Below are 8,303 nucleotides of genomic sequence, written 5' to 3' on the forward strand. Positions count from 1 at the left end.
CTGCTAGACCTAATTCAAAAAAGTTATTGCAATACATTGGTGGCGAGCTGCCAAATCTTTAAATTAGATCCAGAAGGGGGGTGTAGAATTGTTGTCTGATGAATCTTGGGTGAAATCAGTGAATTCCAGAAAGATGTTTACTTGCATTTTATTTACTATTCAAAGGCAATAGAATGTGTGGATCATAACAAATTATGCATAAAACAGCAACAAATGAGAATTTCCAGACAGTTATGCTCATAAGGAAATCCTATATTTGTTTAAAATAAGGAAAATTTGTGTCAGAATTGTGTCCTTTTACAATATTTACCAACTTTTTGCTTACAACATTTACAAAATTGTTAGGCTTTTCAATAGCTGGAAAAAATGAATAATATAGAATCTGAATTGGCATGAGGCCTATTAACTTCCCCATGTGCAGAACACACACTCTTGCTTATTGAAATGGAGGAAGACATGAAGTACTTGCTGAGGAAGAAGACCGAATATAGCGTGCAATGCAATACAAAGAAAGTAAAAATCCTCACAACTAGATCAATAGGCATGATAAACAAAGAAAATGTTGCAGTTGTCAAGCATATGATTTTACTTCGATCCACAATCAACATCCATGGAAGTAGCAATTAAGAAATTAAATAACTGAATTCTCCTTTTTTGTGGGCTTTTTAAAAGACTTCTTTAAAATGTTCAAGAGCAAAGATGTCCGTTTGAGAACTTAGTTGTGCCTGACCCATCTCAAAGTCAAACCCACAACCATTGAGTCAGTCTGACCCAGAAGGACCCCGTCGCCCAAAGTAGAACTGCCCTCGTGGGTTTCTGAGACTTGGACTTTTTTTGTTGTTAATGGGAATAGAAAGCCTCATATTTGTTCCACGATTGCCTGGTACATTTGCACTGGTGACCTATGTTAGCAGGCCGATGTGTGACCTGCTGCACCACAACATGATCTTTTTTTCCAATCAATTGGTGTGGGCAGGCCACTTGGAGAAAGAAGCCACTGGAAACCAGATGCACAGCTTTGTTTAATTAGGCCTTTCACTAATACTCACTGAGCCAACTTCCAAGGAATTCTCCCAGTTTTCTTTTTACCAACTAGCCATATTACAGTGAGATATCCTTGTGACTGCCAAGGTTAGAATCCACAGTTCATACCTGATGGAACATCCCTGACACTGTAGAGCATCTAGATAGATAAGTGAAATGTATTTTGATATGGGTCTTCACTTAGAGGTATCAAAATGAATTAAATAAAAATAGTATAAAATGTTTTATGTTTATAAAAATAAAAACATCACCAGCATTGAGCAGATTCTGACTCCTAGTGATCGTATATGACAGAGTAGAACTGTCTCTGTAGGTTTCCAAAACTGAATATCTATATAGAATCAGAAAGCCTCATCTTTTTCTTACACGAAGCTGCTGGTTTTGAACGATTAATCTTGTGGTTAGTAGCCTCATATATAATCCACTATGCTACAGGGCTCATTTTCTTCAAACAAGGGAGATGATCTCTTCTTCTTCATGATATAATTGTACTGGTCGAAAGCTTACTCTGCAGTGATTTGGCAGACCTGTATCCTGGTTGTACTCTCAGGTGAGTGTTGGACTCCTACCTGAATGCTGATGGGTCCATCGTACCACCTGCTCCTTGAGAGAGAGATGAGGTTGTGTGAGTCCATAAAGATGTGCTGCTTCAGAAACCTTATGTAAGGTAGCTGTGACTCAGAATCATCTCCACTGAGGTAGGTGTGGGGTATAGTTATGAAGTACTTACACTTAAAAAATAGTGCTTTAAGAGGACAATTTTCACACTCAGTGCGGCAGTTGAGGGGCATCTATATTTTTGTTAATCCCTCTTTTCCCTTTCTATTCAAATCCAATAAAAACCAAATGTATTTTTTTATTTATTATCTTTCATTCTGGATTTCTAGAAATAAATTTTTTAATGTTATGCTCTTGTGTATTAATATTTAATTTATAAATAGTTTAATATTTAACTCCACCATTCATCTGCCAATTCATCCTACTGTGTTGTTTTATATGCTACTGTGATGCTTGGAAAAAATATCATGAATATATCAAGTACCAGTAGGTTGACCAATGGTGGGTAAAGCTTTTGAAATAAAAAGAAGCCGAGGAAGAAGGACTTGGTAATGAATTTCTGGAGAAAACCTTAGCAGAGCAGCATCACCTTGTCTGATATAGTACCAGAAGATGAGCCCCTTAAGATGGGAGGAAGTCAAAGTCTGCTGGCATTGAGCTTTCTTTCTATTCACAAGCCTGATCTACTGACCTTGGATTTGTCCCCTTCTGCAGACACCGGCTTGGGATCTTCCTGCAGATCTTCGGTTCATCAGCCCTCAAAGGTATGTAAGTCTGAAAAAGCCTCTCCTGCTTAGTATTGTGGCGATGGATGTGAAAGCAAGCAGGACTTGAACTTCTCTCATTCTATAACTGTGTAAGTCATTTTTTTGACACAACTTTGTCTCAGTGTATACATATGTAAGTCACTGTTTTAACTTCTCTAGAGAACCTCGCCTGGCACAATGGTGTTGACAACATCTGGATACCATGAGTGGACTGCCTAAATAACTACCAACGTATCTGTCTTGGACCAATAGCCAGATTGCTCCTTAGATGAAAAGCCAGAAAGATAATATTTCACATACTGTGGGCATCTTATCAGACAGGAATGATCCATGGTGAAGGACATTAGTTTAAGAAAGTAACTAGTCAGCAAAAAATACTAGACCCACAGTGAGATGGATTGACATAGCACCTACAACAATACGCATGTAACAACAATATTCAGCTATTCTGAAAGGAAATTCATTGAAATGTAAGAGTCATTGAAAAGAACCTTTTGTTCAAATATAACAAATGTGACCCCAAACCAAACCAAACCACTGCCTTCATATCAATTCTAACTCAGCACCTATGCATGACTCTGTAAGAAATATCAACTTTAAGCTCTAGCATGCTTACTACAATTGGAAGAAAAGTCCTACCTACATTTGAGATTTGCACAAATCTAAAACTGTAGAAGTGAGGAAGCTTTCTTTATATGACCGAAACATAGAAAGGAAAACTGATTATTGATAGGAATTCAGGTGCTTCGCTCTGGGATACTTTGCACTGCACAGCTGTTTCATTAATTTAGCATCAATCTCAATCTTTGTCTTGTTTTTTGTTTCTTGTACCATTTTCTTGAGTTGGGTATCAGACTTGTAAATAAAGCTAAATTCTTAAATATAATCTGTGAAGGATTGAATATGGAACTCTAATATTATTAATTGGTTACTAAAAAGACAGAAAAATCAAAAGCATATCAAATGACTTTGGAGCAAAGAATTCCTGCCAAAACAAACAACAACTTTGAAAGTTATTTATGATGGCCCACTACCTAGTTAATGTACTTTAGAATACATTCAATCACAAATAGATTAACATGTGGAGTTATGGTTTTAGAATGATATTTTATTAAAAAGTGAAAGTTCTAATCAGCCACATGTTTTTTAAACATTTTGTTAGTGTACAGATAAAACATCTGGATAAGTTTTTTTTGATTGTCATTGCTATTACTTATACTTTTTCCCTAGCATTCATAACTGAATTTTAATCAAAGTGGCCAGAGTGTATAAAAATAATTGTTATCTTTGCTGAACAATAAAAATACTTAGCTTTTTTATTTATGTGATGAAGGTACAGCAGGAATATTTAGTTTAGATGAATTAATAAAACATCACAAATATTTCTATTACTTGTGAAATTCCCATATATCAAACATGGCAGCTTTTTAAAATTATATATAAAACTTTATTACCTGAGATTCAGCAGAGTGAGGTCTGCTCTGCTTTGGGCTTTATCTATGGCTTGATCATCTGTAGTTTATGCAAATCATTAAAATAATATTGCTTCTATATTTAAATTTGAAGTTTGATGATTTACATGACTAAACATACATATTATTTTAAAATTATAATAACAATGACACATTTGCATATTCTCTCTGCAATAGCCCAGATGAAACAGAATGTTCCATTCTCTGCAGCAGACTGTTTTCCCACACAGAATTTGGGTTTATAATCAAGAATAGTAAAGAGGTACAATTAGTATATGGTTAATTTTATTTAGATCTTAACTTTTATGGAATGGCCACCTCTGTTTCTTTAACTATTTATTTCCTAGGAGTTTCATATTAGAATAAAAATGATATCTTTGAGTTATTTTGACATTTAATAATTTGACTTATGCTTAGTGAGCCTATATGTTAAGCTGAGAGAAAACATAATTTCTGTTGTAATATATATTGATATAAATTATAATGGAAATATGGGACTAGATCATTGCTCAAATATTCCTACAATTTCAAAGGTATATGTGTTAGTCTGGATGCTTTAGGGAAACAAATCCACAGAAACTCATGTATGAGAGAGAGCTTTATATAACAGTTAAGTGCACATCAAGAAAACATCCCAACCCAATGCTGCCCAAGCCCACAAGTCCAACATTAACCCATATGTCTGACACCAATCCACAAAGTCTTTCTCCATCTAACAAAACACAAGCAATGACACCAATTGCAGGAGGAAAGCCAAATCAATGAGTGTGTAAGCATCTCAGTGCTGGCAGGGGTCTCCACCTGGCTGCTCCAGCACCCAGGGCTGCATCGGCGTAGGTCCAGGTGGCTTCTCCTTGGGGATGTCTTGCAGGAAGTGAGCCTTGCCAGCTGAAGCAAGGAACTGGCTGAGGCAGCTGCACCCTGGTCCGACCATCAGAAAGCAAGAGACCTGAGAACTAGAAAGGCAAGGCTTACCATGCCATTTATCTCTCCGCCTTTCAATTAACCCCACATGTGTTTATCTGCCAGGTTGGCACAATAAACTTACTCAGGATGCAAATTTCCTTTTTATTTTGGAAATTCACATCTAATTTTTAAGCATTTAATCTGAGAAAATACTAAAGTTGAAATGTACATATTACAAGCTATCTTAAATACCACTCAATAATTATAATATCTCCCACAATCTTACCATTATTTGGAGCAGGATTGTGGTAATAGAAGAAATGATAAACTCACTGATTGAGTTGATTCTGACTTAGAAGGGACTCTAATAAGACAAAGTATAGCTGCTCCTTAGGATTTCTGAGACTGTAAACCTTTGAGGGAGCAGGCAGCCTCATGATTCTCCTAAGGTGTGGCTGGTGAGTTTAAGTTGCCAACTTTCAGGTTATATCAATCTAATGTATATCCCATAGCTCCAAAAGTAGACCTTAAAGGTGTTAAATATTAAGCACCAGCAACTGGGTAATTCACGAGTCATTCCTATACCTATTTATTTTATGTAGTTGAGATATGATAGATACTACCTGTCTTTTAAACTAACCAAGATATTGGAAGAATTTATTAGGAACCAAGACACATTTACTCAAATACACCAATAAGTCAAAGAAAAATTATTAGGCCCACCTTTTATTTCCCTGAAATTCAGAGAAAGTTTAGCTAGTCCCTAACCCTTTTAAGGATAGTCGAATTGGTCCACATTTTTAATTTCCCATCTTCAATTAGCAGGACTGTCCAAACTGTTTTGATATAAGTCTCTAGAGAAAAATAAAATGTAAACCTTTTCCCCTATTGTTAATGCTTGTTTTATAGATGATGAAGTATGAAATGATTGATCATGTACTATAATGATGGATAAGGGCAATTTCTGGAAAGGTCAAACCTATTAAGTAAATCTTAGAATATTTTAAAAAACATCTTATCTGCCTCACTGGAGGATAGTAACTCTTTTCAATGACAGGTGGCCTTCACATCAGAGGAAAAACAGCAGTGGCAAACAATAAACATTCATACTTCACTAAAAGAGTGGTGGATAAAGGAATGCGAATTGTGAAATTTCTAGTGCTAAAGTAAGAGGTTATTCTGAATAGAACATAATGAATAAAGACCTTGACTACAGCTACACAATCCTGGAAAATTCTAATGAAAGGAAAGGTAAAGCAAACAAAATGAAATTAATAAACAACAACAACCACCAAAGTTCTTTTAGAAATCCTTTGTATACTTGGTATATATATATATATATAAATATACAGATACTTGAAAATTTGTATTATCAGTGACAAACAATGAAAATATACTACAAATCAAATACACATTTTCTGTAGACTGTATTAATCTCTACTTGTACTAATTTTGATTTAGAACAAATTCCATGTAGATTTAATGGTATGAAAGCAAATAGAAGGAACATTGACCCTCATCTGGTTAAAAACAATATTTTTTTCAATATGGTGTTTATTCAATCACACGATAACTCATTCCTTTCACAATCTTGCAATAACTTAATAGCCATGACTTCCTTATCTTTAAATTATATCTAAAAATAATAGATGGGTAGTATTCTACTGACGATATCCAGAAGCCTGATAATAATAATGCATGTCAGATTTCTTCGTGGTATCACAATATTCCCTACCCAATCACCCTCCCTCTACTTTTTTGTAATTGCTTGAGCAGACTAAAATCTTTCATGTTGCATATTTTGCCCTTAGATCTTTTTAAAAAAACAACATAAGTTATTTTCTTTCTTTTTTTGACTTTGTCTTCACTCAAGGTAATATGAGTCTACCCTTTATTTTGTAATTTACTCTCCTTCCCCCAAATCCCTGGTTATCATCAAAGATATTCCTTTTATCTTTTATTATTTTTAAGAATATTTCTTTTAATGTGAAAACTATTTCTTTTTTTAATAGTGGTCTTACAGTGTTATATTAAAATAAAGCTGTCTTTTTATAGTAATGGTTTTATAACAAGTGTCTTATGAGGGGTATATTTCACACAGCATTATGTCCTCCCAGGTAAACGAGGAGGCTGAACCTAGAACCTTCTGCTTTGAAATTTTTATTCAAATTTAAGAGCCCCACCAAATTCCTTCTGGTTCTTCATAACAATACCAATATCATAGCTTCCATGAATTTTTTGTATCCTACCACAGATGAAGTTTGGTTTGTTTACAAATGCTTCTCTTATAGGACGCAACACATTACCACAATTATTTCTTGAACAGATATCCTCACTAATTGAATAGACTGCTACCTCCTTGTGTTACTCTGGGTAGACCAGAGAAACAAATCCAGAGAGCTTCAAATATGTATAAGAAAGATCTTTATATACAAGAGCACTTGAATAGTGAGAAAACATCCCAGCCCAATCCAGATCAAGTCCATAAGTCTGATATTAGCCCCTCTGTCCGATACCAATCTATAAAGTCCTCTTCTTACTCACGAAACACTTGCATTGACCCCCAATGCAGGAATATCACAGACCAGTGAGTGGGAAGTCTTGTGAATCCAGTGGCATTGTAAGCATCTCAGCGCTGGCAGGGGTCTCTCTGTGGCTTCTCCAACTGCAGAAGTCTGGTTGCATCAGGGAAGGCCCATGTGGCTTCTCTAGTTCAGGGCACTAGCCTAGTTACATGTGTCTTGGCAGCTGCAATGTCTCCCAGGGAGTCAGCCTTGTCAGGAGAGAGTCTCTAAGGAAGATAGCAGATCAGAGAGAAGTGTCTCCGGTCTACAAGGAGGAAAATTCTGGATTTCTCAGAATTCTCAGGAGAGGGCCATGCCCACATAGAAGCCTCATTGGCTATGACCCGGTTGACAGACTAGACTCCACCCCTTCACTATACTACACTCCTCAAACTCTAGGGCCATGGCTCAGCATTTGTATAATGTAGAATGTAAGGAAGGAACTAACAAATGAGAGGGAAGTAGTTTAGAAATAAACGTTCCACAGAATAGTGTCAGAGTTCATCATGCTATGAAGTCATAAAATGGCAAACCGCTACCACAACCACGGATTCAAACATATTACATATTTTATTAGTTTCCTATGTTTGTTATAACGATTGATCAGACACTGCTGGCTTAAAGCAATGCAAATTTATACCACGTCAGGTCTGGAGGGAAAAGTCTGAAATGACTCTTCCAGGACTAAAGTCAAGGCAACAACCAAAACAAAGCTCACGCTCAGAAATTCAACTCCAATTCCAGGGCTCTTTCTGGATAAATTGAAGAAGAAACTCTTTCCTTACCTTTTGTGCCTTCTAGTGGCTTCCTGGCCTCCTTGGTTTGTGCCCCTCCCCTCCCCATTTAAAAAAAAATCATTTTATTGGGCCTCATACAATTCATCACAATACATACATCAATTGTGGAAAGCACACCTATTCATTTATTGCCCTCATCATTCCCAAAATTCCCTTTCCTCTTGGGTTCCTGAAATTGGCTCATTTTCCTTTTTT

This window comes from Echinops telfairi, unplaced genomic scaffold, assembly GCF_000313985.2.
Source record: "Echinops telfairi isolate 266 unplaced genomic scaffold, ASM31398v2 ScPeMD7_21;HRSCAF=78, whole genome shotgun sequence".
Lineage (NCBI taxonomy): Eukaryota > Metazoa > Chordata > Mammalia > Afrosoricida > Tenrecidae > Echinops > Echinops telfairi.